Genomic DNA, 10,555 nt, shown 5'->3' on the forward strand with positions numbered 1-10,555 from the left:
ATATACATACATACACACACATATATATGTAACTTCCATTCATAGATGTATTTTTTTATTATTTGTAGCTTTTAAAACAGGTATCATCTTGATGGTCTTAACCAGGAAAGCAAGTGCCCCACTCCCACCTTCTGCTGCTGCTGCTCACAGGAGCCCTGTGCTAGAGCTAGGAGGACCTGGGAATCAGGCACCCTGCCTATACTCCCTGGGTTTTTCACAGCACAGGGCAACAGACTGACCTGACTGAACAAAGGGCCAGCACCTAGGAGGAGTGTCCTCACTAGAAGACTGAAGCTGTATCTTTCCACAGAGACTCAAAGACAGTCATGGATATATAGGCATGCAGAGAGTGAGAGCTAAACAGGAATCTCCTGAGATCCTCTGAGGCCCAGCCTCAGACCAAGAAGATCATGTGTCCTATACTGTTGTGGGAGGTCAGGTTTGAATGGAACAATGGTCAGACGTGGTTGACCTGAAGAAGACATGAGTCTAGTGGTGTGTTTAAGCTCTGGCACTGCTAAAATCAGTCTTTTTTTATTTTGGTGAAGAGCTATTCATGAGTGGATCATAGGGCTTATCAATATCCAGCTGACATTTGATGCCATTATTATTCAATTTACTGCCATAGACAAGGTTACAGTAGTAGTCATCAGTTTTCTCTGTATGCCAACACCTAGAGTGCCTAGTGAGTCAATAATACTGAGCTTATATGTGAACAATAGGGCACTGAGCCCTACCACCAAAAAAAAAAAAAAAAACCAAAACAAACCCAATAAACAAAAATGCCTCCAAACTCCCAACTCACTCAAAATGGGGGGGGGGGGCTGTAGGGGGAACAGGACAACCAAGGAGGAGGACATCATAAACTACACACCAGATAGATCTAAACAGTCCAATGGAGGTAAAACAGTCTTTTGAGATGCTTAGTGACTTTAAAGCCCTAATTACACAATTATTGTAAAGGAACAAATGGCCTATGAGTCTAGAGAGAAGACTGTCATAAACAGCTAGTGAATCTAAAGAAAGAGATGCAAAACATGAATGTCCAGCATAGAAAAGGATAGGAATCCAAAAGAAACAGAAATCCAGGAAATTAAAAGCCTTACTGAAAAGGTACAGATAGCAGAAGTGACCAATGTTAAGACAGACTGTCAGACCTAGAAGTCAGGGATGAGATTGAGGACCAATTCCTAAAAAAACAACATGCACAGGGAGATAGCTCAGTGGCATAAGTTTGGCAAGCACAAGGTTCCGAGTTAAATCTCCAGTACAAAAAAAAACAAAGGAAAGAAAACCACATGACAACAAGAAAAATGGAGCTAACTTCTTATAAATGACTCAAAAAGGTTTAATGTAAGAGTAAATAGGATTAGTGAAAAATGAGAAGATAGCACAAAGGGCATAAAAGACCTGTTTATACAAGTAGTAACAGAAAACTTTCCAGATATCAAAAAAATAATTCAACACAGATAAGTGAAGCATACAGAACTCCAAAGAGCCATGATTGGTATTAAAAAAAAAAAAATCACTCCACACCACATATAACTAAGCATGAATAGCTATGATATTTTCACACAAAGAGGATTTCAAGCTAAAGCTGATCAAAAGGAGCAAAGATGTACATTACATACTAGTTAACGGAACTATGTATTCAACTGGAAAAGCCAGCAGAAATACAACACAAGAACAGAATCTTAAAGGTTGCTGGAGAAAAAGAAATTACCTATAAAGGAAAATTTATCAGAATTACAGCAGACTTCTCAATACAAAGCTTAAAAGCAAGGAGAAATGGAATGAAGTGTTTCAAGCTCTTACAACTTCCAACACAGACTGTACATTCTTCAAAGCTATTTTTCAAAATTGCTTGAGAAATTAGATACTTCCACAGTAAAGAACCAATGAAATTCATGGCCACCAAAACAACACTCCAAAAAATTCTCAAGAATACCCTATAAGATGACAAGCTAATGACAAAAAAAGGACCAGTAAAATGAATACATCAGGTAGGGCTAGCAATGAAGTGGAAGGAAAAGGAAGTCAAACAGCGGCAGGAAATTACACAATGACAGAAGTCAATACCTACCAATTATAACTATTAATATCAGTGGGCCCTACTTGCCAATCAAAAGACACAGACTATCAGAACAGTCAAGAAGCAAGATCCAAAGGCATGCTGCGTATAAAGGAACAAATTTACCACTTAAAAAAAAAAAAATCACAGACTAAAAATCAAAGGATTGCCTGGGAGATAGCTCAACAGCATAAGTGCCTGCCCGGCAAGCACAAGGTCCTGAGTTCGATCCCCAGTACTGCCAAAAATACCCAGAAAAACAAAAACAAAGAAAAAAAAATAAAAATAAAAGGATGGAAAATAATATTCAATGCAGCAAGAAGCCAAAAGTAAGCACAAGTAGCTATCATATTTTCACACAGAGGATTTCAAACTGAAGCTTATCAAAAAGCACAGAAGGACATTACATACTAATTAATGGAACTATATATTCAACTAGAAAAGATAAAGAGTTACTAACATAAATACACCAAATCACAGTGCATGCAACTTTATAAAACGACCTCTAATGAACAAAAAAATATCAGATAAACACTTAAACAATTATAGTGGAAAAATCTGAATACTTCACTATCCACAAACAGAATAATCAACTAAACAAAAAGTTAATAAATATCAAAGTTGAATCAACCTTCAAAGAAGGCTGAAGGAGTAGATATATAGATATCATATATACATTAATATATTACTTTACATATACTAATATACATAGTGTTCCACTCAACAGAACACATTCTCTTCTCTGCACATAGTACTTTCTCCAGAACTTATGATATACTAGTCAAAAAAGCATGCCTAAATGCAAAAAATCTGAAATTTTACCATGCATATTATCAGATCATAAGGAAAAGAAACTATAAATTAATAGCAAAAGAAACAACAGAAATTGTGTAAACATGACAATTAAATGGCTGAATAATCAACAGGCCACAGGAAATTTCTAAGAAAAGTATCAGTTACTAAAATCAAATAATGTCAATACAACATACCAGAACTTACCGTGCACAATGAAAGCTACCCTACAGGGAAGTTTACAGCAGTGAAGGTCCACCTCAAAAAAGAATGAGCCTAAGTAACCTAACAGTGAATCTCAATGTCTTCAAAAAAATAAATAAAAATAAAAATACTTCCTTGTACAGGGAAGTAAATCATAAAGATTAAGCAGAAGTTAATGACATGGAGATTTACAAAACTACAAAGAATTAATGAATCGAAGGGCTGGTTCTTTCAAGCAATAAATAGACAAGCCCTTAACCAATCTTCCTAAAAAGCAAAGACATAAATCAATGCAAAAATAAATGAAAAAGGCAAGAATTTTAACAAAACACTGTCAAGATCCAGAAATTAGCAACTACTTCACAAATATATATGTCAAACATTTGCAGAACTCAGAAGAGAAATGGAGAAATTCCTAGGTACATAGAAATTGCCCAAACCAAACCAGGAATACTTAAAATTCTTCAACAAGCCAATAACAGGTAACAAAATAGAAGCAACAATTTTAAAAAAAAAAAATTACCAGTTAAGAAATGTCCAGGATCTAATGGATTCATACCCAAATTTTACAAAAACTTGAGGGAAGATATACCAATATGCCTTAAACTTTTTAAAGACTTGGGGTGGGGGGAGATGACTCAGTAGAATAAGCGCTTGCCTGGCAAGTACAAGGGCCTGAGATCAATCCCTGGATCTGCAAAAAAAAAAAAAAAAAAAAAAATCAAAGAGATGGATTGCATACAGCTCTAAGCACAGCACTAGGTGTGGAACTTCAATGTTTGCCAAAAAAAAAAAAAAAAAAAAAAAAGATATTGAGGGGGAAGTTGTATTTCCAAATTCATTCTTACAAGATAACATTGGGCCGGGGAAGACAGCTCAGTAGAATAAGCACTTGCCTGGCAAGCACAGGGTCCTGAGTTCAATCCCGGATACCACAAAAAAAAAAAAAAAAAAGAAGGTATTATCCTGATTCTGAAACAAAGATCCAACTAAAGATGAAAAATATAGGCCAATTTCTCTAATGAACATATAACATATATACAAATCCTTAACGAGAAGATCCTGGCAAACAATGTGACAAGTTATCAGAAAAGTCGTATACCACGATCAAGTAAGTTTCAACCCACACATGCGATGGTTTAACACAATCAATAAATGTAATTCACCACATAAACAAAAGGACAAAAAAATTATAACCACATGATCATTTCAATAGATACAGAAAAGGCCTTTGACCAAATCCAACATCCATTCATGATTTTTAAAAAAACAGAAAAGCACCTACTTAGGCAGACATAGGGGCTGGGAGTTCAATCCCCTGGGCCTGCTATGCCGGCCTCGCCCCTGGGGGGCATACTGAGACAGCCATAGAGACTGGGTGTGGTGGCGTGCTCCTGTAATCCCAGCTCTTGGGAGGCTATAAACACGCAGATCACTACGAGTCCTACCTATACAGTGAGACCCTGTACACCCTGTACCTAATGTCCTAAATACAAAAAATAAAAAATAAATAAACACTCTGAAAAAAAAAAGGTAAGGAAGGTGTTACGGTTTGTGTCTGGGTGTTCCCTGAAAAGTCTCATGCAGTCATAGGGGGCAGGCTTTTGAGATGTGGCTGAATCTAGAGTTTGTGAATGATTCATAGTTCAATGCTGGGATTAATGATGTTGAGGGCTACACCTACCTCAGGGTGAGTAGCCCACATACAACATAAGGACAGAAAGAGGCGTGTCTCTACCCTTTCTCCCTGGTTGCTTTTGCTGTCTGCTATGCCATAAAATGTTCTCTGCCCAGCCACCCTACTTTGGAGCCAATCAGTTACAGACTGAACCTTGCGTAAATTGTGAGCTAATAAATCTTTCCCTCTTTAACTTTAGGTGTTGCCTATTTTGTCCCAGCAGGAAGAAAAGAAATTAAGACAGACGGTCTTCATTCCAACAGGATAAAAGCCCATTTAAGACCAATCACTGCCAACAACATAGTAAATAAGAAAAGCTGAAAACTTCCTCTAAAAGAGACATCCATCATTACCATTCCTTTTCAACATGGTCCTCAAAACATTAGGCCAGAACAATTAAACAAGACAAAGAAATAGAAGGGATATGTATAGTAAAGGACTAAAGTCAGTGTTTTCTAGGGCCAGTCAGATAGCCCAGCAGACTCAAGCACCTGCTTATGCAGATGCAAGGATCAGGGTTCAGTCCCCAGGGGTATGCTGAGACTGGGATTGACATTGGGTGTGGTGGCACATGCCTGTAATCCCAGCACTTGGGAAGCTAGAAACTGGAGGATCACCATGAGTCCAATCTCTGCAGTGAGACCCTGTATTAAATACATAAAAAGAAAAAAAAGCATTTTCAGAAAACATGATCTTTTACTTAAAAGACAAAAAAAAAGTCATCAAAAGACTTCTAAAACTGATAACCAAAGTCAGCAGTGTAGCAGTATACAAAATAAGCACACAAAAATCCACAGCATTCTTGTACACTATTAACAAACTTACTGAAAAAGAACTTAGGAAAGCAATGCCACTCATGATAGAATCCTTATGAACCTAACTAAGGAAGTGAAAGACCTATACAATGAAAATTACAAGAGACTGAAAAAAGAAATCAGGGAAGACATCAGAAAACAGAAAATACTCCGTTCCTGGACAGGCAGAATCAACATAATCAAAATGACTATGCTTCCAAACTGATATATAAATACAACACAATCCCAATCAAAATAGCAATATACTTTGTCAGGGATCTAGAGAAAACAATCCTAAAATTTATGTCGCATTAGAAGAGGCCCAGAACAGCAAAAGTAACCCAAGGTAACAAAACAATGTAAATACCATCACAATTCCAGGCTTGAAGTTACATTATGAAGCTATAGTGGTGAAAACAGCATGGTACAGGGCCAAAAACGGGTATGTGTAACAATGGAATAGAACGGAGGTTGCAAAAGCAACCCCAGGTGTACAGTCATCTGATCTTTGACAAAGGAGCCAAAAACATACAGTGCTGAAAAGATAGCCTCTTTAGTAAGTGGTGCTGGGAAAAAGTAGATATCCAAATACAGAAGATTGAGTCTAGACCCATATGACTCATCATGTACTAAACTACAATCAAATGGATCAAAGATCTACAGGTTAAAACAGAATTCTGCTAGAAAACAATGCAAGGTATAGGCAAGGACTTTCTGAACAAAATTCTTAATGGCACAAGAATCAACAAATGGGATTATACCAAGTTAAAAAGCTTTTCTATAGCAAAGTAAACAATAAAATCTACAGAATAGGAAAAAATTTTGCCAGCTATTTCAGATAGCAGGCTAACAAAAAGAACATATAAAAAACTCAAAACAACAGACTCCCCCCAAAGACTCAAAAAATGTGCAACGAGAATGAACAGACACTGAAAAGAATAATTACAAGTAATAAATACATGAAAAATATTCATCAATGTTGGCCATCAGAGAAATGTAAATTAAAACTACAGAGATACCATCTTAACCCAGAAAGAATGGCTATCATCAAAAAAACTAGTAACAAATGCTGGCAAGGATGTAGGGGAAAAGGAACTATACTACTGTGCACTGTTAGTGGGAATGTAAACTACTACAACTACTGTGGAAATCAGTGTGGAAACTCTCTTAAACACTAAAAATAGAAATTCCATTTGACCCAACTGCCCTCCTTCTAGGTGAATTCTCAAAAGAGTTAAGATCACTGTATACAGGGAAACATGCATACTCATGATTATAGCAGCACAATTTATAGTAGCTAGATCTTGGAAACAGCATATACGTCCATCAACAGACAAATGGATACAAAAAAGAGGTACACTATACACAATGGACTACTACACATCCATAAATAAAAATAAACTTGAAGCATGTGTAGGTAAATGGATGCAACTTGGAAACATGTTAAGTGAAATGAATCAGACACACGGCTCAGTATTGCATGGTTACCTTCACATGTGAAATTTTCTCTATGAGAAAGAAGAGGGAGGGAGGGAGGGAGGGAAGGCAAGAGAGAGAGAGGGCAAAAGGGATAAATATAGTAGGATGGAGAAGTTCAAATATGTCCCAAAAATTACATGTTCTGTTGTTTTAAAAATATTTAACATATATACTAATTTGTTTCATTTATATTACTAGTTTATCTTAATTGGTTAAAAAGGAAAGTTTTATGTTGTTTCTTTATGTAAGAATTTTCTTGGTTTATGTCTTATACTTGGAGAAACTACTCTGAAGTGTATTAACTACAATTATTCTCTTATTAGCTGGTTATGAAATTTTGTTTTCATAAAATAAAAAAGGTATCCTATATGCAATATTGGGAACTTATTTTACTGAGATTCATACATTTCTTTTTCCTTTTTGAGACAATTTCTCTATGTAGCCCAGGCTGGTCTCAAACTCACAGTGATCCTCTGAACTCAACCTCCTGAGTGCTGGAATTACTTGTGTTCCCCACCACCCCCAGTACTTATTTTTAAAATGTGGCTGTTGTGGGCATTCTTGTACATAGCAAGATTTTCTTTTACATATACTGATGAACAGAACTCCTAAGTCACAGATGTATAAATGCTCAATTTTAGGAGACAGTGCCAACTGTTTTCCAGAGTTTAGCAATGTCAAAATTAGAAAGCTTGTGGATTTACAGTTATATTACCTAACAACTACAAAGCAACATGTACATTTCTTTCCATGAAATGTTTACTTGTATCTTTTCCCCATTTTTATTGGGTTAATGGCACTTTTCTTATTCATGTACGGATATACAGAATAAACCAACATTTCTGTAACAACAGTATAAACTGTCTTAGATTCTAACTTTATTATTTGAGTTACCAACTCATACTGAATTTGACTTTAATTTTCCCTATAAGTATTTCTGTAATCATCTTTAAAGCACAACTTTCAAAATGTATGTATTGCATGTATGTATGCATAAATGTTTATGTGTACCCATGATATACAATACTGTCATCAGACATGCAGAAAAATCATGAGTTTCACCAAAATATGGAATCAGGGCCAGGGAGACAGCTTAGTGCAATAAGTGCCTGCCTGGCAAGCGCAGGATCCTGAGTTCGATCCCTGCTACCGCAAAAAAAAAAAAAAAAAAAAAAAAAGGAATCAGTTTCTTAATTAGTGTATGCTCTTTTTAAAATTAGAATTGAAATATAGACCATATCCTGCAATTGGCTGATATATTTATTCATACACTACCCTCCACCTAGGGTTAGTTTTTTGTGCAAGTATGTGTTTCGGAAAAAGTCAGTTTGTCATAGAAGATTCCACAGCTTCAATTTTGCTGATCTATACTATAATGCATAATTTATAATCCCCTTTTAAACTTACAACTTCATTTGTTTTCATTTGTAAAACTAGACGGCATACACTTCCAAAGACATAATGTATCTTTCTGAGATACAGTTAAACACTGCCTATCACTGCCTTCCCATTAATTTGATGAAATTTTAAATCTACAGTTCAGTTATGAAATATGATCCTTCCTTCCTGGTACCATTCCATGACCAAACTACACTTCATTCTTCTCACAGAACTTTTTATTCTTCTAACAAGCGAGAGAAGATGTTACTCTGGCAGTGCAAAGTGAACAGATTCAGGGAACACTTAGGAACAAGTGCCACAGGACTTAACAATTAATTATATTACAGGATGAGAGAAAAGAAAACTATGCTTAAATTTTGAGTTTAGGAAATTATATTGAGTTTAGGTATTTTCAATCATGAAAAAAAAAAAATAGAAAAAGAATGGATCCAAAAAATATTAAGTTTAGTTTTAAGTTTCAGATGATTCTGTACTTGAGAATAGAAACATCCAACAAATAGCCTGAGAATTCAGGAGGATAAAGTGGAGTAGAAACAACAATTTGTACTTCCTTAGCATGGAGATAACAAATGATGTCACTAGAGTAATGACACCACCCCGAAGAGGGTTCATTAAGATTACAATAGCTTAACTGTTACAGGCATAAGCACAACAAAAACAAGAACAAAAATCAACTAAACAAATTCTAGTCTGTGGCAGTTTTCATTTTTCCTTAAATTTTATTTGTTTCAATATTTTATAGTGATTTTAGTATATATTCAATTCGAATTAATAAAAAAACATTCAGTAAATATCCATTTCTCTTAGAATCAGCCTTGTTGCTTTAAGTCACTGATTCTATTAGAGGCTCGATCAATAAGTGTGGTCAGCAGCAACATACAATCACCTTTCTTAAAAAATTGTACTTCAGGGTCAAGGAGACAGCTCAGTAGAATAAGCACTCGCCTGGCAAGCACAAGGGCCTGAGTTCAATCCCTGGTTCGGCCAAAAAAAAAAAAAAAAATTGTACTTCAGGTCCATAGTTGAAGATGTGATGTGGTTAAATGAATTAAGGCTCAAGGATTATAGTCAGAACTATTCACTAAATCAACCTCCAATTTTGGGAATGTTCTATAACTCCTTCAGAAAATATAATAATCAACTAATTATAAATCAAAATGAGATAGTCAAATAAAAATTAGAAGTAGTTATAGAAATGAAAATCATTGATGATAACATAAAAATAAGATTTAATCTCTATGACCACTGCCGACTGCTTACTGACATGCAGCCTGGAAGAGAATGGGAAGTAGGACATACCACCTATAGAACAGAGGCCAGGGCATAAGGCAGGCACAGACCACTCTTCTGCAAGCCTCATGCTGCTGAGGCTAGCCATTTCAGCTTTCTTCTCCCAAGAAGCCACCACTCAGTGAAAAACAAAGAGCTTAAGCTTATAAGTAACTCAGTAATCAAGGCATTACCAACATGAAGACAAGTCAGAAATGAATAGATTCCGTTAACAGAAAACCATCCAAAATCATGAAAAAAAGTGGAATCAGCTCACGGGATGGTTAATTCCTGCTTCTGAGCCAATGTGCATCAAATACTACTATTTCATCAATGTCAACATATTTAGTACTTTAACACAATGAAAGATCCCATTTTAAAGTTAAGGAAACAGGATAGGGGAGATGGATCATCAAGCTTATAGGTGGTATTTTACAATAATATCTAAAGGTTATGGTGGCACATGCTTATAATCCCAGATACTTGGAAGGGTGAGGCAGGACTGCTAAATGTAAGCATAGCTTGGTAACAGAAAAACAATGTCTCCTAAAGCTTCCTCCTACATAAGATGACTACCTTATATAGAGTTATCACAAGGATAACATTAATCCACACATTTAAAATGTTTGGCATAGTTTCTTTTCTTTACCAGGTACCCAGTGACTACACTTACTATTTATAATACTGTATCTAACCTTTACAATTACAAAATAATTTCCACGTCTAAAATGTCACATTCCCTCAATGAATATTAAACTGCAACTTCAAACTTTTTTTTTTTTTTAAATGAATTTAGGACAGGGTGTTCAGGTCTTACTATGTAGATCGGACTCAGTGATTCTCCTGTTTTCAGCCTCCCAAGTGCTG

At 35.7% G+C, this 10,555-nt stretch overlaps 1 protein-coding gene across 1 annotated transcript in view; it reads right to left on the minus strand.

The window, feature by feature from the left end:
• Positions 1-10,555, minus strand: part of Prkaa2 (protein kinase AMP-activated catalytic subunit alpha 2) — a 60,052-nt gene that overhangs the window by 48,583 nt on the left and 914 nt on the right. The window lies entirely within an intron of this gene.

This window comes from Octodon degus, unplaced genomic scaffold, assembly GCF_000260255.1.
Source record: "Octodon degus isolate 3935 unplaced genomic scaffold, OctDeg1.0 scaffold00156, whole genome shotgun sequence".
Taxonomy (NCBI): domain Eukaryota; kingdom Metazoa; phylum Chordata; class Mammalia; order Rodentia; family Octodontidae; genus Octodon; species Octodon degus.